Source organism: Silurus aristotelis, assembly GCF_946808225.1.
Source record: "Silurus aristotelis genome assembly, chromosome: 19".
Classification (NCBI taxonomy): domain Eukaryota; kingdom Metazoa; phylum Chordata; class Actinopteri; order Siluriformes; family Siluridae; genus Silurus; species Silurus aristotelis.
Genome location: NC_139592.1, coordinates 20,697,053 through 20,724,571, shown reverse-complemented (window position 1 = coordinate 20,724,571; position 27,519 = coordinate 20,697,053). Strand labels below are relative to the sequence as shown.

Here is a 27,519-nt window from a genome sequence, read left to right as displayed (position 1 = left end):
GCGCACAGCCACCACACCTTTGCCTCTGCACGCACAATCCTGCAGAGGGAGGGAGGTGTGTGTGGTGTGTGGTGTAGTGCAGAGGAGAGGGGAATGGTCTCATATATGTAACTCAGATGCATTTACACCACCCTCCCCCCTGTAGACTGGCAATAACGTTTACAAAATATAACGAGATTACATTGAGCACTGCAGTGGTTCCATAGCAAGGACCTGATTATGAAAATTGCAAAATGCAAGATGTTCGATGAATATACACGTGTTCAGAGTGAGAATGTGAAGATTTGGATTTGAGAAATGTGAGCTATTACCTCTCTGTTAACTTGTTTATTTTGTTTATTTGTTTGTGTGTTTGTTTAGAGGCGCGCGGGGCGGGGGGGGGGGTGTGTGTTCTTATCTTATGAATAGAAAATAGCCAAAAATATTTCATATAGACATGTTATAAGGCACATACGTGTCTACTTTGCCTGCAGTGTGTAGAATGAATTGTATGTTCACCGGAAGTGCACAACCCCCATTCATTTTCAAACGAACACGAAGCATATCGACAATCGATTCTTTATTTCCAAATTCTTTATTTGTAGATTTTTTTCATTCCACGTTGAGCTCAATACAAATTTTGTGTGACATGTCCTGCTTATTATAATCCCTTCTGATGAACAAGTATAACATTAAACAACTAATTAATTCATAATTCGTTTCAAGACTTACCAGCTATTATGACCGACCAGCTAATGCATTTTGTGTAAAAATAAATAAATAAATAAATAAATAAATAAATAAATAAATAAATAAATAAATAAATTACAAACATTTTTCCTATTCTATTACTGAATTGTAATCATTGTTGTGACTGCGCGTGCACGAGCGTATCGAGCAGCAGACGAATTGTCTGTCCTACATACCGACTCGTCTAGTCGGAAGTCCAAGTTCAAGTTAAAAGAGGCTGTCAATTATTTGCCCAGACATGTTGATTGCGACGGCAGGCTTCTACTTCAGGAGGCACTTCGTCATGACTCTAGTATCCGTAAAGAGACTTTGCTATTTATGTTTCTGTATTATATAATATTGTTTCAATAATCAAATGTTTTGAAACATTTAGTTGTGATCATTTTAAAATAGTTATGAATATAAAGCTTTGTTTGATAAATCAATGTCAAATTCGATTAAATGAGTGAAATATGAAAAACTCAAATGTAGAAAATATTTATATAAGTTGTGTACGAATTGTAATCATAAGTGGGCTTATGTTTATACATGTACTATGTGTAAGATTGAGCAGATTTGACTTCGTGGCCTAAAACCTTGCACTAGGTAAACAGTACTGGAATAGAAAGTGTCTCATTAGATTTAGCTTTAACTTATTTTTTTAATAATAATTTTCAGTTAAAGTATAAGTTAAAAAAGTAAAACTACTTCTCCATTAAAACAGACTAGAATATGAAAAATACTTAGAATTACTTGAAAGTGAAACCAGACCTGTAGTTCATGATTTGTTGTGCTACTGCTGGGAGACACGCAGATTTTCCGAAAATAATATCATTTATTTTCTTTTAACTCTTGTGTCTTAATACGATAAAAAAAAAACTATATTAATAATTTTAACCTTCTATAATTTATGCATTATATTTCAATTTTGAAGATTAAATGATTTCAATGTTGTAGAATATTTTACCCTAAATCGGTCTACAACTGCAACTCCAAAAGGATTCAGCGAAATCACTCTGCTTGAAGGTTTTAGGATTTTTATTCATCTTTGGAAAAAAAAATTCCATTTAAATAAAGGCCACGTTTGTATGTCGAAATGTATTTTACTCCTGAAAAGTTCTCATGGGTGATTGTTGTCGTCGTCATCGTTGCCGAATCTTACGTGTGGATGCACATATCAGGGATATTTTACGTTTTGCTTTAATCAAATCAATATTATACAAGAATATGCTGTTGCTGGTGTTTCTTTTTTTTTTTTACCTTTACTCTACACTCTTTGCAGTTTAAAAAATATTAAGATTTTCTCAGTTTTTTTACTGATACATTATTCAAGGTCTTCCTTCTCAGGGAAGAAAAAGAAGGGCTGCGTATTTTACTGAACTTCATTTGCTTTTCTGTTTTTATTTCCCATTCAGAGAAAACTCAACACAATCCTGAAAGACAGGTGTCTTAACATTTGCGCGCAGTAAAGCAATGAATTAGAATTTAATATTAAATATTGTGTGATTTTTAAATATTGGGCAACTAAATGTTGAACTTTACAAAAGTTACATTTTTGCATTAATGTAATAAATATTTTTGATTAAGAATTGTTTTACTAAATGATTTTTTTTTTTTTTTCGTACAATCAATTCGAATTCATTATGCTGCAGGGTGTTTAGACACGCTGTGTTTAAGTAAATAAATCCTTAAAAAAACAGTTACCAAAATTTAATTATTATTAATTAATATTACAATTAATATAATGGATAACGAATTCAATATTTAAAGCTGATCATTAGAGAGTTCGTAACGATCTATGTTTCCAATAATTGCTTATAAATGGATGCAAAAAAAAAAGCAAGAGTTTTATTAAAACAAAGTAGTGAGTGGTTTCGGCCAGACACAGACGAAAGCTGGAGTTCAAGTTCAAAGTCTTTTCCGACAGACAAGTGGTGCAGACGCCGGAGACCCCTTTAACCCCTTAACCCAGAAAATAAATCACAATCAGAATATTCAACCCTAAAAAACTAAACTCTTAATAAATTTGGACAAAAATGTTATTTAGAGCAGACGATTAAAATCCTTTTGTTAATGTTTTTAATATAAACAAACAGTCAGATCCGTGATTCGGAACATTTTCAGATGCACGTATATGCCGCATTTTTGCGCACACCGACATGCCCTCATTTTAGAAACAATTACAGTAAAACCATCAGTTTTCTCAATCCAATTCTACAATAAATTGGGCGTAGTTTTATTTGATTTTCGCAGCATTATTTACGGATTTGTGATTAAGCGTTCTCATTTGATCGTTTACATCCAGTACGTTTTTCCCTTACAGAAATATGAAGTAATATGTATAAATATCAGCACCTTCTATCAGATTTCAGGGTCTGTGCAGTAGCTGTAAATAAAAGTTCCATTCAGAGATCTAAAGTTTCACGTCTATAAATGGGGTGAATTAAAACAAAAATCTGATACAGAAAGCTTCAGATACATATAGTTTTTGGTTCATTTCCCATATATCTCAATACATGTAAAATGAAGAACTCTGAAGACTGTGGGTATTTAATATTTAACTGTCTCATGAACTATATTTAAATACATGTGTATCGAGTAAAGGGTTAAGGGTATAATATTACAGAATACCTGTATATTATTCATCATTACTGTTAACAGTTTTGCTATTATACCCACGCATCCATGTTTCATAATTCCAATAATTAACTACTCATAAATAAAGCAAAGGAAAAAAATATATATATATATAGCTCTTAAAATCCTCATTGTTAAAAATTATTGTTAGCCAACTGCATGCGGAAACATGAAACATTGAAAAAACTTTTCTGTAATATAAAATAAATAAAAACGATCAAACGTGTACCTTATAATTATGAGCCATTAGAATATAATCATACGGACAACTAAAGGTTTCTTCACCTGATCTTAGAAATTACACCGATTTAAAAAAAGAAAATCTGATTCGACTATTTTGCTTCAATTAAACATCATAATATTTGGTGTTGTTTTTATAGTTGTTTCTCCTTAACCAACCCATACAAATTCGGCTAAATAAATGTAAAAAAACTTTATTTGATAACCAGCCCAAATATATTGTGCAAGATTGTATACCTGCTTAGAAAATGACAGAGCTTTGATTTGAAATTCGCTGTTCGTATCCAAAAAGCATGGTGTGCACTCCTTTAATTAATTGTTTTAATTGCACAATTAACTCATGCGAAGGTTGTAAAGTCACTTGCATGAGCGAGATATTAAATGCATGAGGAGAATTTACATGGTTGTTGATTGAGTAATACAAAGTCTCTGAGCGCTGAATAAAGCAAATGTATTCTGTAGAATGCAAACAGTGCGCTCCTGAGATCATCAATTATTTATTCATTGCTCGCATATTTCTAATTAGAAAAGGAGCGGGGATGATTGTAATTTGGTTACCATTTCATGTTTACAAAAAACAAACAAACATAGGCTCTAATAAATGTATTAAAAAATTTGTCAGCTATAAAAATGCAATTCAGGGCACTTTACACTTTAGCCAGCATGTTCAAATTCAATTTGTTCAATGTTATTCAATTTAATGTAATTTGCTCTAACGAATATTGAAAACATTATAAACAACATATTGGCCAGAATATTCTGCGATTAAAATAAAAAAAAACAATTAAATAAAAACAAGGTTGACGTTCAAAATATAGTTGACTTTTAAAAATGTAAAAACCTCATGTTTATTTTCATGAGGTATACACATATATCTATACATATATATACATTATATATATACATTATATGAAAGAAAATGTAAGGTAAAAACATTAGGCTAGAACACATGAACACATGTCACATCACATCTCCATCCTGTTATATAGGTCATGGGCAAATATTGCTATGCACCTTTTGTTAAATGCAAGGTGTATGTCCAGTGTATTGTTTGTATGTTTTACAATAGTGCAGACAAATCTTTTGTGGATCATGTGTGGATTTGAGATTGAGAGAATAAATGCATACAAGAAAAAAAAAAACAAGAACCTGATCAATATTCTGAAGATTTGCCAAATTTATCCAATAATTAAAATGCATTCTGTGCCAGCCATCGATTAACTGAAACAGTAATAATGCTGTAAATAAGCCATTAAACAATATTGACCATATTCCATTACAAAACAAATTTTGGAATGATCCACTGCATCATTTTCTCAACTTTTCAATCATTTACATTACATTTCCAACCTCATTTTATTTGGCTGAAAATGTATTGTTTTAAAGATCATTTAGTTCTATGACCAGAGTCCAACAAAGAAAAATGTGTACAATCAAAATACGCAAACTATACAGGATTACCAGGCAAACAGTTTTTTGTTTTGTTTTGTTTTGTTTTTCAGATATAAAAGTTCTGTGTTGTAATACAAACTAAAGCTGCACTATTCAAGTTTATATTTGCAAATATATAGTTCTGTGATCTCAATGTATATACCAAAACCCAATGTTCCTAATGGGAAACACAATTTAAACTTTGTATTTCAAAAATGTTATACACTCAATAAGAATCACATTTGATATATATTCTGGATCATTTCTAATACCAGCAATGAACCATATAATGTGTTTGTTTTTTATGGCTCTAATATATTATTATTGTTTACTTCATCTAATCTTTCTTATATGCTTAAACCCTTTTTCATTAGTATACCACATGAACAATAAAAAAGCAATAGAAGTATAGAATTTTCTGAACTGCAGAGAAAGTTTGTTGGAAATACAATTTCTTCTAGACCCATACCTTTTCAGATGTTAGCATATTGCTACACTGATATAGAATCAATCGTGTGACTGAGTTGCTTTATTTTTAGAGATACTTAGGGTGTTATGAATGACCCATGTTGAAATAACTTCTACTCTCCAAATGTAAAGACTTAATAATTAATTTGTATTCGCTGCATCACTGGCCAAGATTAATACTTTTGTTTGGCTCTGGTTCTGTAACCTACAGCACAAGTCCACGTTTGCTCATCTTGAAGGGTGTTAAACGCAGAGCTTCTCTACTGAGGATAACATTGTGAACAGGTAATTCGGTTTCTAAATATCACAAGAAAGATAGTCTATGTACTTGGGACAATTCTATATTTGGAACCTTAGGGGAACTCAGGATCCAATAGCAAGGCACGCTGCAGAAACAACCTGTTCTCACCGAGGTAGATACTAAAGCATGGTCAGAAACCTTTGGTGTCTTTGCATGCATACAGAAAAGCGCCCTTGGCTTGTACTTGCTCATTCTTGCGTTGACATTTGACCTCGTTCACGCTTTTACTTATTGCAGTCTTCTAATGATCCGATAATCTAAGGTGTAAACTTGGAATTTACAAATCACAAGACATAATCAAGAATAGACTGCAGTGATTTTCTACTTTATTTCCTTTTCTAGTGCAAAAACTATCTGCGCAGGGCAATATTTTAATGATGATGTTTCTCGGTAATGTTATTATATTTATAACATACCACGTCGTTTGTGCTTTTTTCAGATGTTCTTGCGTCCAGAGTCTTTTTGTTAATCAGCAATTCATTAATCAGTTTGGCCATGGAGTTGTGTCTGATGTGCTTGCCATTGCAAAACCTATTTCGCTATATATATATATATATATATATATATATATATTCATTGTCTTATATATTTGACAAAGACCTCAATGTATATAATCCAGAAAAAATAATGAATATGTAACAAAATTGGTCACTCCCCGTTTCGTTTTAAGATCCAACGCAACTCCAGCTTCCTGCAGAAATTCAAGGGCATTTGTAAAGTCTATCTGACTCCTAATTTTGCTCCTAAGTATGAAAACTTTGGGGACACCTTATTTTCTTGCTAGATTACACGCATGCGCGGTGCTATAGCGGCGGTGCAGACTCGTGCGTTAACGACTTAACGCGCGAATGAAATCGCCTTGCGCGAGCCCTGCTATACGAACACGTGCATCATGACTTGTAAAGCATAATGTCAAAAGTTTGTTATTATAATAGATAATATCATTTGCTTCCTGTTTGGAAGTTTCCATTTTTATGATGAACGTATAAAGTTTATTGAAATGGGATATACCCGAATGCAAAAACAGTCTTTACATTCAAAATGACTCCCCAGTCATTTTGTGACGTCATCATTTGGATTGGTACAAATTCCAAAACCTTTCAAAAATGATCTGTTGTTTCTGTATAGCCTTGTCTCCAAATGAATCAAGACAGAGGATAGCTAGAAGGCATCTTTTGTAACCACATAATAATTTTGCAAAAACAATTATGTTGCATTGGTAGGGTGTAAAAATTTTTTAACAAATACAAAATACTCAAGCTGCTAATAATGTACATTAAAATGTACATAAAAGAGCAACATTTACATCATTATCATCTTAATTATCTTTATCATCATCAGCAGCAGCAGCAGAAAGTCTTGGATAAGAATAAGAAAAACACGTGTTGGGGTATGGATCCAGCAGCAGAATTCTCCTCACCAGCTCTGTTTGGATCTCACAACCCAGTGAGACTCTCTGTCTGCTCTATACAAGGTGTTCTAAGGTGTTGCCTGTACAATATTTAATCTGCATCCCATTTAACCTGTTGACTAAATATTTTACTCTAGATAAAAAATATAAATAAATAAATACAGGGTGCATGGATCACGTGGAGCTCGCGATAAAAAGAAATTAGTAACAGTAATACCAGTAATATTAGACTTTGAAATAAGTAAGCACGTCATTTGGACACGTTTGATTATATAAAAATGTAAATATTACATGTTCAGGCTTTTTTGTTGTTGTTGTTAGGGCATATGAAATCCCTAAGCCGTTCCTTTTGCTTTCCAGACAGCCTTCATGGATAAACAATCAAAAAATGTCAAATTAAATTGAGGTGAAAATATACTGAAATCGGAGTAATAAGAAAACATCATAGTTATTTATGTAACAAGATAAATATATTTGAGTATTTCCTTTTTTTTTTTTTTTTTTTTTTTTTTTTTACTTTACTTTCAATAGGGTAACTGCTCACTTTCTCCTAAAAACCTTCTCAGTAACCTACTTGATTTTTTTTGTGTTTATTTATAATTATTTTAAGGGGGGAGATGATGAATCTTTCTGTTAATGCACAGTTTAAAACAGTATTTGCATCTACACAAAATGAGGTGACTAAAAATCACACATTAAAATGTCGCTGCTCATTTGTTCTTTGAGTCCACTGTTTTTCCAGACTTAGTCTTTAGGAAGTTGTGAAGTGTTATTGTGGCAAATCGATAGCCAGGGACTGCAGGCTGAGGCTGGGAATAAGAGCAAAATGCTAAATTCTCCAATGGTAATCAAATAAGTTGATTATTTCACGACTGGGCAACCTTAAGTATTTAAAGACAATCGGTCTAATGATTAATGTCAAATCATATCATTAATAAGTTATTTTAAGTTGACTCAAATACAGACAGGTCTAGACTTTGTGATGATACAAAAATGTTTAAGAAGAAGAAGATGAAATATATATATATATATATATATATATATATATATATATATATATATATATATATATATATATATATATATATATATATATATATATATATACAATATATATCTATATAAATCTTTCTGTTCTTAATTATATCTTTATTAGTATCTGTCATATTGATTTGAATAAGTTTTCACTTGGAAACAGAGCGTCCCAAATAAATTTGGTTCAGAATATTTACACTCTCTCAGAAATAAACATAATATTTAATGAGTTCATTCATCTGTATTGACGAAAATGGAACTACATTAACTTTTTTAACATGTATGAATTTTTCATTTATTTTTAATAACTGTTTCCTGGTCAGGTTATGGGTAGAAAGGAAGCATCATGATCACTCACACCATGATATTAGGTGTGAGGTGGCAATATTACCCACTCCACTACCATGCTACCAATTCCCATTTATGAATACATTTTTATTTAAATTAATTTAGATTCATTAGTAGTGTTTGTGATTGGCATTGTAGGTTACTGGAATTCCGATTTCTTAAATTTCCATTTTTATAATTATTTATCATTACAGCTTAATTTTTTTATCTTTAAACTAAATAAGACATTATTAAATGAGTAAACACAAAACAAATTTTGGGGGTTTTTGTTAGTTTGGAATTTGGCATAACCCACTCAAAGTTTTATATGAACACAGTTCAAAGGTCGTTTAGCATTTTAACATATATGGTCCAGATAAAATAATATACTTGGGTCATCATTGTACCATTACTTACTTGTTCCCAGGGTATTTTCACCATTTGTACAATGTACTACTTTATGACTTCTGAAAATTTCTAAACTTTCATCACAATACAATTAGATTTTAAAAATAAAAACAATCTTTTAAAAAAGATTTCTGTGTTCCCCCATTTTTTTTCTGTTTTTTTTTTCTGGTATCTCACTGATTTCATTTTTCACTGATTGTGTCATTTCGTTGCAAGAAGTTAATTTCTTCCTAAACAGACTTGCAATCTAAAATTTAGATCTAAATCATCCACAAAAAGATGTTCTATTAAATGTTCTTTCTTAGTCTCCTTAGTCTTAGGGCTTTGAATGATGCTGCAGCAAAGAAAGATAAGCAAGATGGCCACCTTCCATACTGGCTGGGGGCAATGTAGTGCCATAGAGGGACCGGCAGCATAGTGCTCCAGTTTAATGGGTAGAAATCCCCAGATTATGATGATTGTGGTCCATCTAAGACCTACATCTTTCCTACATGTTTGTGAGACTATCACATGTTGCTTTGTTTGGACACAACTTACAGTAAGATAATCAACAAGGCAATATCAGGTCAGATGGTACAATTTGTCTTACAGAATAATTCCTCTAGTGGGCCTACCCACAGTGCACAAGACAGCACGTATGCTTAGGAGAGTGATGTCTCCACAATTTGTGTCACACATGTGGGAAACATTTGTCAAGGCAAAGTAGGCCAAATAGACTCACTGTCGACTGTGGTTCTTTCTGGCAGAGGTAAATAGTCCGTTTGTCCACAACTGGTTTCACTGTCTGCTGCATGCTTTTCCACTACTAGTGCTGAGTCTGTTCACATTAGACCAAATTCAGGGATCAAATTGAGTTCTGCTTGTGGTCTTGAAGTGCCAACTTTTTCCAGGTTACCTGTGGATGCATGTTTACGATTAGCATATTACATTGTAAAAATGACATCCGTGTTGTACCTAATAGAACATTTTCAAGAACCACTAATGTAGATGTACTAACGTGTACAGGATACAGCACATAAGTGCAAGTGAAATTCTGTATCCACAAGCTACCAACAAACTGGGCCTACATGCATATCTACAGTATACATTGTGGTTGGGGGTTTTATTGAGCCAGTTTCCAAAAATAGCATACGGTATATGTTGCAAAAGCCTAAGGTATATGTTTAAGTGCCTGATGTACTTGACTGTTATATCCGGTTACCAAATAATTCTATTGAATATGTCTGACAAAAATAAATGTTATATCTGTAGCTATGTGAAAACAGCAGCAACACAGTATTTATCTGCACCACTTCCGAAGCTCTTAGAATTAGATCAAGACAAGTTGTAAAGGAAAAAGGTGGGGGGCGCTCCCTGGTTTCTTAGCGACTGAGGTCAAGGAATCAGGTAATGAGCTTGTGGGGGACAGGTTTTGGTTAAGCAACAGCTGTGAATAGAGAGAGGATGTGAGAAGTTGAACTGGCAGGTAATCCATCATTGTTACAATCTGTATGATATAATTTTCGCCTTTTAATCTGTGTGTTTTCTTTTTAGTAGATACTGGGAGGCAGAAAGAGAGACAGGTGGAAACATCATCCAAGACACAAGACACATGTCTTCGGTTCAAACTTGGTGATTTGTATTTCATTAGATGTATAATACAGTGTGGGAAATAATTATTTGATCCCCTGCTGATTTCGTGAGTTTACCCCATTACAAAAACTGAACAGTCTAGAATTTTTATGGTAGGTGATCAAGTGAAATAAGTATTTGATCCCTTACCAACCAGCATTCTGACTCCCACAGATCCAAATTAGTCCTGTCCCTTTAGAAAGGTACTCCTAATATCAACTTTTTTTATTGTTATGTGTATAAAAGACACCTGTCACATAATCAACCTCTTTTATTTAAACCTCTCCACCACTATGAGTAAGACCAAAGAGCTGCCAAAAGACACCAGGGACAAGATTGTAGACCCTCAGAAGGATGGAATGGGCTACAAGACCGTCAGCAAGAAGCTTGGTGAGAAAAAGACCTTAAAATAATTTTTTTTTAAATATTCTTTCTCTTTAAAATAAAGCAACCACAAAAATTCTTGACTTTCTTTTTGTAAAGGGGGTAAATGTACAAAATCAGCAGGGGATCAAATAATTATTCCCCCCCACTGTAATTATAAGAAAAACAACACCAAGCTTTTCTCATATTGCAACAGGGGCAACAGCAGCACTTCATGTCATTGCTAAGAGCAGGTCAAGGAACAATGGGTGCTCCAGATCATGCTGCCACTGACTGCTCTTCAAACTGCCATTTCTCTATCTGCAGCTGCTCAAGCTGGTCACATCATGATGCTTACAAAGATGTCATCCACAGAGAAACCAGAGGCCTTTGTGGAGGTCTTTAAATGCTAGTCCAGTATTTCGGAATTAAAGATTTTGTAATAATTGTAAGTCACTATAAATATGGGCATCTGCCATAAATGTAAATGTAAATATCTTAGTGTGCAGCAACTGTATGGGCAGATCACTTCTTTGCAGCTGTTGTTTAAAAATGCAGCTGGAGTAATAGAGCATAAAAAAAGATGGTGCTAGAGTAGTTCAGCCAGACCTGACACTTCTAGACCTTGAAGTCAATAGAATTTAGCTGAGAGTTAAGCAACGTAAAGACCGCTGTAGCTGTGGACATTACCCACAGGAGCAGGATGCAAAGAGCATCTTCATTATAGTGATGTTAAACAGTTTCCTGCCAGGAACATCAGAATGGTTTCAGTGCCAATTGCCAGCATCCCTTGAGAAAATCATACAGCTGCCCAAGCAGATGTCCTTTAAAAACCAATGGCAGTTTCCACTCTCATTTATTTTAAATTGTAACCCTTTCATTTGATTTGTTTGGCGCTCCAGATACATTTTAACATCTCACGGACAAAATGCTCCACCCATGCAGCACATATACCTCCGAATTATTTTTAAGAATTATTATGATAGTAATTATGATAAATGTGATGCTAAATACTTAGCATGCCGCATAGCAAAACCTAAGTAGACTATTGGAAGTGCAATATCTAAGCTTTTACTGTGGGCATGCACAGGTGTGTCTCCAATTTGCCTAGCAGCATATCCCAAACCCAATGTCGGAAAAGACATCAGCATATTCACAAATCTCACTAAAACAGAGGAAGCCACTCAATGGGTACCGAGCAGGCAAAAGTAGTTTTGGTTAAGAGCCTGTTATTTTAATTTGACTACTTTTTGTGTTCTTTAGACTGAGACATTTTGCAGGCAGTGTTGTACGTCATCCAGAAGCTTTCATGAAGAGAGAGCAAATAAAGCACATTCTCGAAAATTTGCTTGGCCAGCAATTGTGTGGACACCCTGCAACGCTATCTATAAGTAAAATTTGTTTATCTTCTGTTCTTATCAGACCCTGATCCAGTGACTAAACTGCCAGTGTGTGGATCACTCAGTTATTTAAAGGAAATCCACACAGGGATGCAGAAGGGTCTGGGTATCAGCTGCAGGCCAGATAACTCCAAAGCCTGGGTTCGGTAGTGTTAAAAATGTGTTGTCAATCATCAGCTCTGAATGGAGAAATGTGGAGGGCAGAACTAAAGGAACCTTCAAACCTTATATGTATAAAGAGAGCTGACAATGACTTGAGCTTGAGCTTTAACGTATTGACACAGCTCAGTGATTTGTATTCAACTAGATTTAGTTTGGATTTAATTCAAATGTAAAGAAAAACATGTCTGTACATGTCTTAAATTAACATTTATAACTTTTTTATAACATCTCTTATCCACAGTACCTTACTGAAATGTATTGTGATCTCTAATTATCTATATATTCTGGTTCACTAGGTAGGTTTTTAACATATGCACCTAATTCCTCATACCTTATCTTTAGTGTCATTTAAAGACAGTTAATAACTCAGCTGTTTGGACATCTAGGGAAAGTTCATATGCACCATCTAGATGCCAGAATAAAGCCACGAGGCATGAATGTCTTCCTTGTACCAACTGGACCCAATGATGCCGGGCAGTGTTAGAGAATTAGATGATTCATTAAGGAGTGTGTAATGAGCTGTAATAAAAATAGATGCTGGTCCATTTGTGGCTTTGTAGTCAAGCATTAGTGCTTTAAATCTGATCCAGGCAGTTACAAGAAAGCCAGTGGAGGAAAAGTAGCAATGGGGTGAAGTGTAAGAAATAGACGGTATAAGCACCGAAATGGCCCTTGTAAATAGGAATACTGTACACGAATCTTTGTAAATGAGAAAATTGCATTGAATATGTCAGATTGGCAATATAAAAGAAGAAATCCTTGTCCATGGTCACCCATGTCTGCATGCAGTGCAGATGATGAGCTTGGAGGGCTGTCTAGAGAGATTGCATGATCCAGACATGGAAATGTTTCTGCTGGACTGAACAGCAGTACAGTTTTGCTCGGATTAACTTTCAGTTGATCAGATGTGGATCCTCCTCCATGTCACCTGATAATCTTGTCCCTGGCGTCCTTTGACAGCTCTTTGGTCTTGCCCATTGTGGTGGAGAGGTTTGAATGGAAGAGGTTGATTCTGTGACATGTGTCTTTTATACACATAATGAGTTGATATTAGGAGTACTTTCCTAAAGGGACAAGACTAATTTGTGTCTGTGGGAGAATTTTTGCTGGTTGGTATGGGATCAAATACTTATTTCACTCAATCAAAGACAAAATAATTGATAATTTTTATATTCTTTCTCTATCTGTTAAAATAGGCCTACCATTAGAATTCTAGTCTGTTCATTTGTTTGTTAAAATCAGCAAGGGATCAAATAATTATTTACAATCCAGTTTGCCCAAAGATGTTGCTTTAACTAATGGTATTTTGACTTGCTTACTCTGAGGCCCTCTAGATAGCACATAGGCATTTTCATGTTCTTTGATTGAATGGTCAGAGTGCTCACTACTCAAAGCTAGCACATGTCATCTGTATCAAACTGCACAAGCTCAAATATATTAGTGTGGATTGGAAAGCTGTTTTTCATACCACTATGGCTAACAGAGGAGAAAATGTGGTCGCAGATGTACGTATAAGGATATTTACAACTAGGAGCCTTTCAAGAAAAGCTGGGCATCGTGAAGAAAGGTCAGCCAAAACACTTCTTAAGCTTTTTGAATTCAAATCCCCAGGAAAACCGTAATGCATGGAAAAATGCACAGAAAACCTGGGGTTATTTTCTAAGGTTAATATTGATGCTTATGCTAGAAATGAAGGGTGCAGGTGGCACAGCTATGGCTAGAGTGAAAGGAGACTTGTTGAATTGTGTTCATCGGGTTGAATTGTTAAATTGGGTTCATTTGTTGCTTTAGTTAAAATATTTATTGAAATGATGGTATTAAGAGTTTGACTAATTCAGAAAGGAATCTACTGAAGGCCAGATGTGAAATTGCATCCCCATAGTGCTCACCTTGTAAAGAAAATATGGTATTTGGTAGGCCTGTGTTTAGAACAACAGTTTTTCACACTTTGTACAAGTCTGCATGTAGTTATATCTAATGTAATATCTATTTCTGACCAAATCAACACAAAAAACACTAAATAAACCGATCTGATAAATGATAGAGGAGTAAATGTTGGTCACAAAAGACTAAATACAATCATATTCATCCAAAATAAAATGACCAAATATTCATATTCATCAACTCAAGGGGGCTAGGATTAGGTTTAGCATACAAGCAATTGCAAATATCTCTCAAATTTCTAAGTAAAGTAAAGTTAACAGCATATCTGTTTAATCATATGGAGCAATTTGTAAATGGAAAAGAACTAGCAGTTAAGCATGAAACTGAACTATGAGCCTACTTCAGAGTAGTCCTGCTGACTTGGAGAATCCTAAGCTGTAGGATACATAGCCAACCAGGAGATTTCTACATGCAATAATTCATACCTACTTAATGTGGACAAGTTCTGCACTTTAAGACATTAACCTAACAAACAGTATAGACATGTTTTCTTTCTATAATTATTACATTTATTAGAATTTATATTTTAATAAGATAATTCCCATTTACAGAAACCAATAAAATGCTGCTACAATATCATTATTCTTTGTCTAAATACCTGGAATCCATATATTCATGCATGGGATTTCTCCAACCGCTTTGACTTTATTGTTGTTTATTGACATTTTGCAGTATATTTAATGACTTGTGTTTAATTGTGCAATCTTAATGTTAAGTTTTATTTCATCTGTTTTATTATGGCATCTGTATTCACCAAACACATAAAGCAACTCATGTTTGCAGTGTTCATTTGGTTTTCATTTTAGCAACCTTAATCATTTTAGCCCACACCCTGTCTAGCTAAGTCTTTAATAGTGTTACAACAGTACAGAGAGGTCTCCAAAAATCCATTTGCACACAAACTTAAAGAAAATGGCATTGCAAATGAATTTAAGTTCATAATGAATTCTTTTCATGCAATGTGCACAAATGAGATTTTTTTGCTGAGAGCCATTCTGAGTGGTGTTTTCCAGCACTTTGCCTGGTGTGAAGTTATGACCTAGTTGATGAAAAATGCCTTTTAATTGACAGATCCACTAGAAGCTGTTTTGTTTTCCCTTTGCAACATCTTAATCCATTGGCTCTTTATCTTCTTTAACACCTGGAAAAGAGGGTATGCTTTTTATGACATCATGCCTACAGTTATTTGGCCTTCATCTGGTTCTAGTTAGTCCAAGGTCATTGATTTCACCGCACCCTCCTTCCCCCATTCCATTTCACTGCTATTTACACTCCACTCGTCATCAACATGTAAACCAAGCTAATATCAAGAGAATACTTGTCAGTATCTGTCAGTATCAAATCTCAGTTGGCTTATACAGTGAAACATTTGTAACAATATCAAATGCAATGGTTAATTTTTGCCTTGCCTATACTGGTGCATACTAAAACAGTTTGCAATGATAATTTGTCTTTCACTATAGCAAGCGTAATAATTTTACACCCAGAGAGATCTCTGGACTGTTGGAACAAAAAGAATAGAAACAAAGAAGGTTGGTAGCATATACGGTCATCTTTCATGACCAATAATGTCACACCATCTCAGAGAAGTGCTCCTCCTAGCCTCAAGAGGTCACAGTCTCCTGATTACTGAGCACTTCTTCTGTGGTGGACTCTTTGGTTATTGGGTTTTTTCCAAGGCCACTCAAAGATAAATATATATATGTTCACATTTTTCGTTGAGAGTCTTACTCAATAGAGTTGCTATATTGATTGTGAGCATTTGACCACAATATTCAGCTCTATTTATTGATGTCTTTCATATGCATTAATTGAAGCCACAAGAATGACCTCCTTTTCAAATGTACTTGTACTTATTGTTACCATATTCCAAAATTGAGGTGAATTGCACAGCACTGTTACAAATGCCACAGGACAAGATAATCTCAGGTAGTAAAGCCTGGGCATGGACCACTCTAATAAATGTGTGTTCTCCATATGCTACAGTGGTCAAAAGTTTATGACATCTGTATGAGAAGTGAGCAGGACATTGTTTTCTTTTTGCAGTTCTATACACAGAAGGGAGTGAAAACACCCAATATCCTGCCCTTTGGACAAAGCTTGTCAGATTATTAAAGAAAAAAGAAAGCCATGAAGGAAGGGCCTCCTTAGGGAAATTTGTGTTTCAGATTTACTAATAGACAAATGTTCTTTCTTACCTATCAAGGAAATGATTATATAGGTATTGTTTCTTCTAAGGATAGAGTAAAAATAGAGATTATGGTTTCAATTAAAAATAAACAGGTTTATCTCATAGACATTCACACTATTGCCACATAAGATTTAAAAAAATCTAACTTTGATATGAAGAATATCTTTATACTTCAAAAAGGTGTCAATTTGTACAAATTCCTATTCCAAAAAAGTTGGAACACTGTGAAAAAATGTCAGTAAAAATAGAATGCAATGATTTGCAAATATCATCATATTTATTCACAATGGAAAAATAGAAAATATATCAAATGTTTAAACTGAGGACATGAACAATTTAAAAAAAAATTGGTCATTATAAATTTAAAGGCTGCAACACATCTCCAAAAAGTTGGGACGGGGGAAACAAAAGCCTGGAAAAATTAAGTGTATCAAAATTGTTATTAAAAGTGTTATCAGTTTTAAAGAATCTGGAGAAATCTCTGTACACAAGGGACAGGAGCAAAAATCAATATTGGATGCCTATGATCTTTAGGGGGCACTGCATTTAAAACAGTCATGATTCTGTGATGAAAATTGGTGCATGGGCTCATTAACACCTCCAGAAATTATTGTCTGTGACTACAGTTTGCCATGTCATCACACATAATGGAGGTTTAATTTATCCAAATAAATGCTATCCTCACTGTGCTAAAGCTCATTTAAAATATACTATGGTGAAATATTAAACTTCATTTAATTTGATGTAATTTATTTTTGGAAACCATGGTCACCACGTCCTCTGAACTCCGAAGAGGAGAAAAACCATCTGGCTTGTTAACAGCTCTTAGTTCAAAAATCCATATCTCTGATGGTATGGGAATGCATTAGTGCCTGTGGAATGGGCAGCTTGTACAATTGGAAAGGCTCCATCAATGTTAAATGGTATATACAGCTTTTAGAGCAACAAATGCTTCCATCCAGAAAACGTCTTTTTCAGGGAAGGCCTCCCATATTTGAGCAAGTCAATGCTAACTGCATACTGCATCGATTACAATAGCATGACTTTCTAGTAGAAGAGTCTAGGTGCTGAACTGGCCTGCCTGCTGGAAACGAATAACGAAATGAAAAATACAACAAAGGACACCCAGAACTATTAAGACACATATCGGACAACATTTCCACTCCCAAAACTTAAACAACTGATCTCCTCAGTTTTCAGATGTATACAGACAGAAGACATGATGCCACACAGTGGTAGACATGGCCCTGTCCCTTTTTTGAGACCTGGGACAGCCATTAAATTCGAAATGACCTTATTTTTACCTTAAAGTGGTATATATTCTTAGTTTAAACATTTTATATGTGTTTTTTGTTTGTTTTATTGTGAACAGAATACGGATTTATGAGATTTGCAAATAATTGCATTGTTTTAATTAAAATTTTGCACAGTGTCCCAACTTTTCTGGAATTGGGGTTGTACCTTAAGGTTTATCAATGTATCTTTAAAGCTTTATTCTAAAACCTAATGAAGGTAAAATACATGTACTATCCAGGTAACAAATATATACTAAAATATAACAATCCTAGTAACATGGAAAAGTACACTATATGGACAAATGTATTGGAACACCAGACTTTTCCAGCCATATGTTTTTCTTCTTCAAATGAAAGGCACACAATGTTATTTAAGTGTTTATTATGTCTTGGCTTTAAAATTTCCCTTCACTTAAACTATGAGACCCAAACTTGTTCCAGCATGACAGTGCCCCTGTGCACAAATCCAGCTCCAAGAAGATATGATTTACATAGGTTGGAGTTGAAATTCTTAAGTGGCCTGCAAGAGAACTCTGACCTTGAGCCAAGTGAACACCTTTGGGATGAATTTGAATGCTAACTGCACTCCAGGCCTCCTTTATCCTATATAAGATAAGAGAGATAAGATGATCTTATCTTATCTTTACATCAGTACCTGACTTTACAAATGCCCTAGTTTCTGAATGAGTACAGATTTTGACAGCTATATATTTCAAGATCTATTGATACATCCTGCCAGAAGAGTGGAGGATATTATAACAGTAAATGGGGACTAAATGTCAAACCTTTGTCCATATTGTGCATTTAAGGTAATAGAAAATCAAAATTCAAAAAAAAAAAAAAAAAATGGGGGATTGGTGGCTCCAGCGGTTAAGGCGCTGGGTTATCGATCGGAAGGTCGGGGGTTCAAGCCCCGGTATCGCCAAGCTGCCACTCTTGGGCCCTTGAGCAAGGCCCTTAACCCTCTATGCTCCAGGGGACCCTTACGAGAAAAATAAACCAAGGACCGTGATGTCGGAGCGACGTGGTTAGACTGCTGCCCCCGCGACCCGAATTACGGATAAGCGGGAGAAGATGAAAAAAAATAAATAAATCAAAATACCACAAAATCAGAAAACTAAAGTAGACAGCAAATAATGGAGGAACAAAAATGGAGGGAAGGACGATTTGGTGATGAGGCTGTTCTCGTGTGCTGCTGCTTGTTGTGCCCCTATTCCCTTTAACACAAAATGTCATAAAAATGCCTTTTACTTTTTACAATGTTAACTTCAAATACCGCCATCTCACCCCCTCTGCCTCTTTCCTTAACCTTCCCTTTTCCCCCCATTTTATGCTGTTTCCCTTACTGCTGCTCTTTACCACTGTACAAATAAAAAGCACCCTGCGTGTCCCTGTATCCAGTGCTAGTGATAAAAATGCATATTTACTCGGCGTGCCCTGCTTAAACATCGGCATATTCAAAGGTAGTGTTACATTTGCAGTGCAAAAGAAATCACTTATATGAACAATTGTAGCTTTTATCAAAGATGTAAGAGGATTTTAATAGAGGGGTGTGGAGTGCACCGTGAACAAAAACTAGGATGATAAATCAGTCCATATTAATAAACCTATTCTTACTATAGTACCTTAAACTATTTCCACTTGGGGTGCAAAACACATTAAGACAAGCCTTAAACTAGTGATGTAAGCATAACGTGGCTACCAATGATCCTGTCCAGCTGCTCCACAGCTAATGACTGTGTGTGTGTGTGTGTGTGTGTGTGTGTGTGTGTGTGTGTGTGTGTGTGTGTGTGTGTGTGTGTGTGTTTACTGTGGACAGACAGAGGCTAATCACACCATATCTTCAAGAAAGACAGAGGCCCCCTAGACATGCCTTTTAAGATGCATGCCACACAGTTAACACCACCCACAGTCCTCAGAGCCATTACAGAGCCATTCACTGTCAATAGCTGGAGGCCTCCATGACAGAAACGTGCAAAAGATGATTTAGTTACTACGTTTGATGTCAAATGTCAAATATCTGTACACCTTTTCCCGAATGCAGTCAAGCAACTATTCATCTGCACTATGCATGGGCAAACTGAAAAGAAAATGGGAGAGAGAATAAACCTCTCAGGAGATATTTTGCAGCTGAATCAGTTTATGAAGGTGAAGAAAGGGCAGAGTATGTTCAAGTGTGAGGCAGAGACAAGAACAAGGAAGAGAGACAGAAAGAAAATGTCTGAAGGAGTGTGCATAACTGAGCAAGCAAAGTAGAGAAAATGCTAGGGGTTCAGAAGCTCTTTGCAGATGTCCAAATAAGCAGTAAATCACCACAAGAACCTTGGGGCACTCAAATGTTTTTTAAATGAATGTGTCTGCCAGTTCAGGGTCTCTGAATGACTAAAACAGTAGCAGAAGTCCTCAGGGTGGTAACACACTCCCCATCCCTGACCAACCCCGACTGTGCAAACACATACACGAAAGACACAGTCAAAATGGTACCCATTCACACGCTTCAAGAGATGGCTTCTCTCAGGCCAGGGAATGTGAAGGTACACGGAGTTGGTCATGCACACAAAGTGTCTATTTAAGTGTACATCCTCATTCCCAAGAGCCATAAAACTGCCATCAGCATCTGAGCTCAGAGCCTTGAATCGAGTTACAGGTGTTCCTTTTAACACAGATGTGAAAAAGGGCATTTTATGACCCTGCTTGTACATAGGCCTGGGGAATCAGAAGTGACAAAGAGCAACAAAACAAGTTAAAACCGTACACCCAGGATGACAGACATTTACATTTACTCACTTAGCAGAAGCTCTTGTTTAGATCGTCTTGCAAAACTTGCAAACATTGGAAGAGGATGTGCTACAAAGCATATAGTGAGTCTGTAACCATAAGATATTGCAATTAAAGGACAGGACTGAAGTAGAAATCTGATTTTCCCATTGCAGAGCTGAGAGACTAACACGCAAAAACTTACTCTATGATCATTTTGGACCTCAGAAATGGATGTCGTTTGAATTTGATTCTGGATTCCATTGCCATGACCAATGGTCAAATGAGGGTTGTTATAAACAGCAACGTTCTGAATGTTTTGTTGAGGAGATGAGACATTTAAAGAGATGAGAGTTGCAGTAGGCACGTCTATAAATAACTAGGGCATGTAAACATATTATGTGGAAGTCTGGTTATCTTCTGAGCAACATGGGTGGTGGATGCAAAAAAGATAAGCAAGGTTGTGTGTCATCAGAATAGCTGAGACATCATTGAGCCCAGTGATATGGCTCATCTGAGGAACTGTAGTAGTAACGAAATGATAAAACCGAACAAACGTATAGTTTCATGTTGCATTTTGTGTTATTTTAGTGCTAAAATGTTTCTAAGTTAGCTCTATGAAGCATTAGTCAAAAAAATAATAATAAAAATAAAAATACAGCTCTTGCATTACTTTGCATTTAAAGCACAACCACTCACCAAAATCTACTTCCTGCTTTTTCAGATGAGCAGAGCTGATTAAATCTTGAATGGGATGTTCATGTGTGAATATTAGGCGCCCACAAAACCTCTATAATGTATCATTAAACTATAGGCTAGACATTTTACTACCATGGCTATACTGTGTATTCATAGCTTTACTTCAGAGCTACTCAATGCTGTTTCTGAACGCCCCCTGGTTGTGGTGTCTGGAACTGCAGAACTGTCTTCCACGCTGTTCTCCCCTCCCCCAGAGTCTCATGCAGCTGTGTCCCGTAAGGTGTTAAGGTGTAAGGTATTTCTTATGTGGGTTTCAGTAATCACAATCGTAAGTGATAATAATGTGAAACATTTGAAAGTTGCATGTCAATTAGACACTTGTAAACCCTGACAAGAAGAATGATAACAAAGATTTAATATTTACAGGCCACAGATACAAATCCCCAAACAAATAGTTTTACAGGAGTATTTCCACTGCTGCCAATACACCTGATTCAGTTATTTATCTAATTAATATTACTTCCTGAGTTGAATTGGAACTCAGCAATTAATTGTTAAAACAGTGAACTCTGAAATACAGGACATTAGGTGGTCCAGGATGATGGATATGACCTGTGTTAGAGGGTCAAAAGATGTAGCAATTGTTTCAGATATAAAAAAAATATACACAGTCCTTAACTGTGTGTTAACAGAATTTCTAGCCCCTCCCCATGTTCGAGTGGACTTGAGATTTTTGGTATGAATGTGCAACTCAGCAAACTGCCTATGGATGGCAGTGCAGCACTTTTTCATGTCTTGTCTTGCGTTGACCAGACACAGTCTTAACACATACAGACTAAGGTTTGTTTAAAAAAGGGATTTGCTTTTAACCTGCACAAGTCCTAAAATTCTTAAGAGAAGCCATTTACAAAGATTTCTGTACACACCACCTTGTGGGATTTGTAGTTTTTACTAGACTATAGGTTGGTCTATTCGGCAAACCTGAGGCCTCAAAATAATTTAGCTTCAGTGACTTCTGATCTCCGCTTACTTTTGTTTGAGTAACATAAAAATAAGCAATCATAAGAGACAATGATTGAAGACAATGGTTAAATTTACTTTTTTTTTTTTTTTTTTTTTTTTACAAAAAGGCAATGTTCCTCTAATTATTTAGTTTAAAATTGCATGTTTAATTTTATCATGGCTGTTTATAAGATAAAGATATTGACCTCAACATAGGTCCTAAATACATAGAAAAACGGTGATTTGAAAGCATACACAAGGTGAAAGGATGTTATAGGATAATACAATGCTGGTGGTTGGGATGTCCACTTTCAGAAAGAGACAAAGGAAACATTCAAATTAATAAACAACCAGAAATTAAAAATGGGTTTTGCATAAGGCACAATCTCTATGCTATCTTCCATGCATAGGTTCCAGAGTCCTGACATTGCAGGGTTCTATTCTCTTCTATAAATTTAGTCTTTTCACTAAATCCGACATATTTTATGTCCAAAGTACAGAGGCAGTAAACACAGCATCACAAGGCAGCATGTTAAAGAGCCAGAGGCAATAAACTAGATGAGGGTTGAATTGAGTGTTCTCTCTATTTAATTTCAGTGTGAGGGATCTTCTGGTTCAGTCTCTATGTCCAACATAAATTATGTGGGAACGATGGACTGTTTTTTGATAATTGTGCCTGAATTCTTCAGTCTAATAATTAAGTAAAAGAAATAAATTTTTGAAAAGTTACAGTTTGGGACTGGTTAATGGTAACTTTTTAAACCATGATTCTTTTTCAACATTTATTAGCCTGCCAATAGGCAAACCAATCCGGCATCCTCTAAGATGGATGGATGGATGGAGAGCGGAAACATGACATGTTATACGTGGCTTAAGCAAAGGGGAGACAAAAACAAGAGAAAGCGGAAAGGAGGAAGGGTGAAAATGAGGAGAGGGCAACAGGAAGATGCGATCAAGCGAGAGATAGATGGATGATAAAAAGAACGGGAGGGGGGGAAAACGTGCCTGGAAGATTGAGAGAGAAAAATAGGAGTGTGGAAGAGATTTATACGAGTTGTATAATGTCTTACACCTCCATCTGCCTCAACCCTCCCCCCATCCTCTACTTCACTGAGTGTACTGGCCCACCCTCGTTGGGGTTTCTGAATATCCCTTGTCTCACCCTACACGCACACACACACACATATACATATACACACACATACACACACCCGCCCACACCAGAGTCCACGATTAAGATTCTAGATGGATGCTACTGCAGCACTTTGCAAATGGAAGACTAGACATAATTTCCCTAAAATGCTGTTTTTTATCACCTATTTCCCCTCCATCAGCCTCGCAGCTCACGATTGATAGCTGATGGCACCTCTGACAACTTAACGGGTTTATGGCCAGATTTATGGGCTATCCGCTCGAGGCTTTTTACAGCTAAAACTCTGTAAAAATGCTTATTTCCCTGATAAGGGAAGGGAGGGTGAGAGCTATGTGTGTATGGCGTGAACAGTAGACAGAGCTTCATGGATTGGAGAAGAGAAAATATCCCTGCATTGCAGTAGGAGCAGCTTGGTTGTGTTTATTTTACATTGGTCTGAAAATGGACTTGGCGTGGTAGATATAATTTGGCACACTTTTGTTTAGGCTGGAAGCAGTCAGTTCAATCTGGCAATTATATGTATAACAAGCAAACCACTTCCCTAATCTCTTCTACCCTAACTTTCTAGAAAGTCCCTTCTATTAACAGCATTTCAATAAAGATGGAAGGAAGGTCTAGCCATGTCAAAAAGGTTCATCTTTAATATTTCATAAATGTATATTCATTTTACTGTTAATGGCTTTAAGTTTTACTTTTAATGAATGAATGAAACCATGGGAGCCGGAACACTTTGGTAAAACATGGCATACAAATAATTTCATAGTTTCAGAGTTTCATTCTATAACCTTCTCTAGATAATAACCAAGTTAATGTCTAGGAAAAGAATTATATTTATGTAATAGCCTAGCTAAAGCAAGGCTTTACAATTTTCACTGGGCAGCATTGTGGCACAGGGTTAGCAGCATTGCTTCAAAACTCCAGGGTCCCTGGTAAAGTCCTAATCTTAGGCTAATAGGCTTAGTTAGGCTAGTTTACTGAATTCACTGAGGAAAGATTCATTGTTACTAATAAATGTGTTTTGTAGTGTTTCTATCTGAGCATGCAATAATTTAAGCTTGGTATTAAACATGTTAAACCAACCTAAACCAACACCTGTGAAGCCCTTTAACTTATCAGGCAAATTTGATAAATATCCTTTCATGGTGTAAGTAGATTGTGAGTTACACTCATCAGCCCATGTTTTATTCCATTTGGCTAATCCCAGCTAAGCAATTAAATCTATAATTGCTGTAGGTCAGCCAGACTAATTGTTATAAATCAGCCAGCACTTTTCCTCCTTAAGCTATCTGTCTTGCTTCATTGTTGTCTTGATTCATGTCCTCGTGTACCCATGAGACTGTGAGCTGGTAGCTATGTGGTGTTGTCCTGTAATGCTACAGGCTGTTTTATTAAGGTTATTATGGTTACAAAAATCTAGATTTCTTTTCAGATTGATCTAAACTCTTTGGATGAATCGTATACAATGTACTGTAATGTGGGATTTGTTTATACCTCAAAACGTTTAGCCAGTGCAGAAAGCTAATCAGAACTTGTAGCAGTTAAAGATCAATTGTAAACTTCTTTTTTTGATGGCATAGATACCTAAACAGGTACTTTTACTCTTTACTTAGTGGGGCTTTAATTGCAACCAAAAATACACAAATTATTGACAATGTTAAACAATCAAATACAACTAGGCTAACTAGAGTTGAGTAGTGCAGGAATCACCAAGGAAGAACAGACATGTCCTGGCATAAACCCAGTTGCACTATTTTCCACAGGTTAAGAGAATGATCCTCAGCAGTGATTATATATATCTAAAATGGACAATTTTCCAGTCAGATTCGGCAGGAAGCCTGTACCTGAGCAAATCATAATGTGTGAAAAGTGGCATTGTGTGTGTTTGGGGGGTGCATTCTATAATTATGAGTCTTATTATAAAAGTCGTTATTATTTAAAGTCATGGTGTACATCATGCTATGACGAAAATCAGCTTCCATACTGCCTCATTTGCAGAATCCATTGATCCTGATCCACAACATCTAAAAGAGTGTATTGTAAGAATTTATATAGTCTTAAATAATGTACTAGAAAAGACAGATACACACACACAGGACATTTATAACACATTTTTGTTTATTCATTTATCTTTGCTAGCAGTATAGCCTGAAATGTAATGTAAGCTGGTAATGTAATTTGTGGCATGGAATGGCTGTTAATTGCAGTGAGGTTTGACAAATTCTTTATTGCACTTTTTAACATAACCAGAAAGTAGTCATGACAATGGAAAAGATGTCTAGTTGACTAGTCATTTACTTTTATTTTTTAATTAGTGGTCAGCTAGTAAAAATAAATATCCATGCAAACCTAGCACGACAGGCTATTTCCTTTGTTATATTATGGACTTCAATATTGATAGTGTATTTGTATTTAAACTACACTCTTTTTTATGCTGAAGACATCAATTGTATGTTTGGTTTTTGTCCTGCTACAGAACAAATGTAGGGCCAGTCAGTCATCTCTCTGATGATATTTCATGATAAACAAGATTATGCCTGTTTTCCTCAGCATTGAGCACACCATAATCCTAACCAATTCTCCAACACCATTTGCAGAAATGCAGGCCCATGCTTGCAAGGAAACTCTCCCATGCTTCACTGTTGCCTGAAGACACTAATTATTGTACCATTCTCCACCCCTTTGGCAATCAACTTGTTTTTTGATAAAGCCAAAAGATTTTGACGTATCAGTCCCGAGCATCTGATGCGATTTTTCTGCACCGCACATCCTTTGTTTTTGTGCATAGTTGAGTCGCTTAGTTTTGTTTCAATGTTGGAAGTGTGGCTTTTTTATTTACATGAAGACTACTACTGGCCAAAATTCCCCAGACAATAAATGGATATACCTGAGTCCCACTGTTTTCTGCTAATTTGCTGCTGTTGGCACTGCATCTTCTGATGTCGAAAGGAAGTTAGTATGATGAGTCTTTTACCTCCTGTATTAAGTTTCCTTTCCTGATCACTGCATCTAAATTTCCTGTTTCTTTGTGCTTTTTATTTCCCCAAATAGCTTGAAGAGCACATTTTGCCCCCCTGTCTGCTTTAAAATCTTTGCCTGGAAGAGACCTTGAGAGCAGTGTAACTACTATGTGTCTTGTTGCTGTGCTCAGTCTTGCCATGGTGAATGTGCTGTTACATGAAACTGACTTCCACAACCTCACCTTAGTAGCAAAGTTTGAGAACCCCTAAACCTAATAACTGGTTATGCCACCCTTGGCGACAACAACTGCAATCAAGCACTTTTGGTAACTGGCACTTTCAGACTAAAGACTTTGACTAGGCCACTCCACAACCTTAATTTAGTTTTTTTTGGAGCTATTCAGGGGTGGAATTGCTTGTGTGTTTTGGATTATTGTCCTTCTGCATAACCCAATTGCCCTTAAGCTCTTTTCAGATTTTCTGGGAGACTGCAGAATTCATGGCCCAGACTATCACACTACCAACACCATGTTTGACTGTTTGTACGATGTTCTTTTCATGAAATGCTGTGTTCGTTTTACGCCAGATGTAATGAGACAAACACCTTCCAAAACTTTTGTCCACAGAATATTTGCCCAAAAGTCTTAGGGAACTAAGACTGCCTTCATGTTCTTTTTGGTCAGCAGTGGCTTTTGCTTTGAAACTCTCCCATGGATGGCATTTTTTCCCAGGCTATTTCTTATTGTTGAATCATAAGCACTGACCTTAAGGCATGTAAAGCCTGCAGTTCTTCTTCTGGGTTCTTTTATGAGCTCCTGGATGAGTAGTCGTTGCTCTCTTGAAGTAATACTGGTAGACTGGGAAGGTTCCAAGATTTAACATGCAGTAATCAGGCCTGGGTGTGGCAAATTTAGCTCAGTTATAAAAAATAAAAAATAAAAAAGGTTAATCACAGGTCAATCATGAATTAAGGTGTTTGGGTATGTTAATAACCCAAATCTTTTTAAAAGCATTTTATA

At 35.7% G+C, this 27,519-nt stretch overlaps 1 protein-coding gene across 2 annotated transcripts in view; it reads left to right on the top strand.

Moving 5' to 3' along the window:
* calcoco1a (calcium binding and coiled-coil domain 1a) overlaps window positions 1-27,519 on the top strand; it is a 55,871-nt gene that overhangs the window by 2,959 nt on the left and 25,393 nt on the right. Inside the window, exon 1 of one of the 2 annotated variants that reach the window (XM_083569611.1) lies at window positions 26,276-26,492. The exons of the other annotated variant lie outside the window; for it this stretch is intronic. The gene's annotated coding sequence lies outside the window, so the exon portion shown is untranslated. Of the gene's footprint in view, window positions 1-26,275; window positions 26,493-27,519 lie in introns of those variants that run through there. 2 annotated transcript variants of the gene reach the window in all.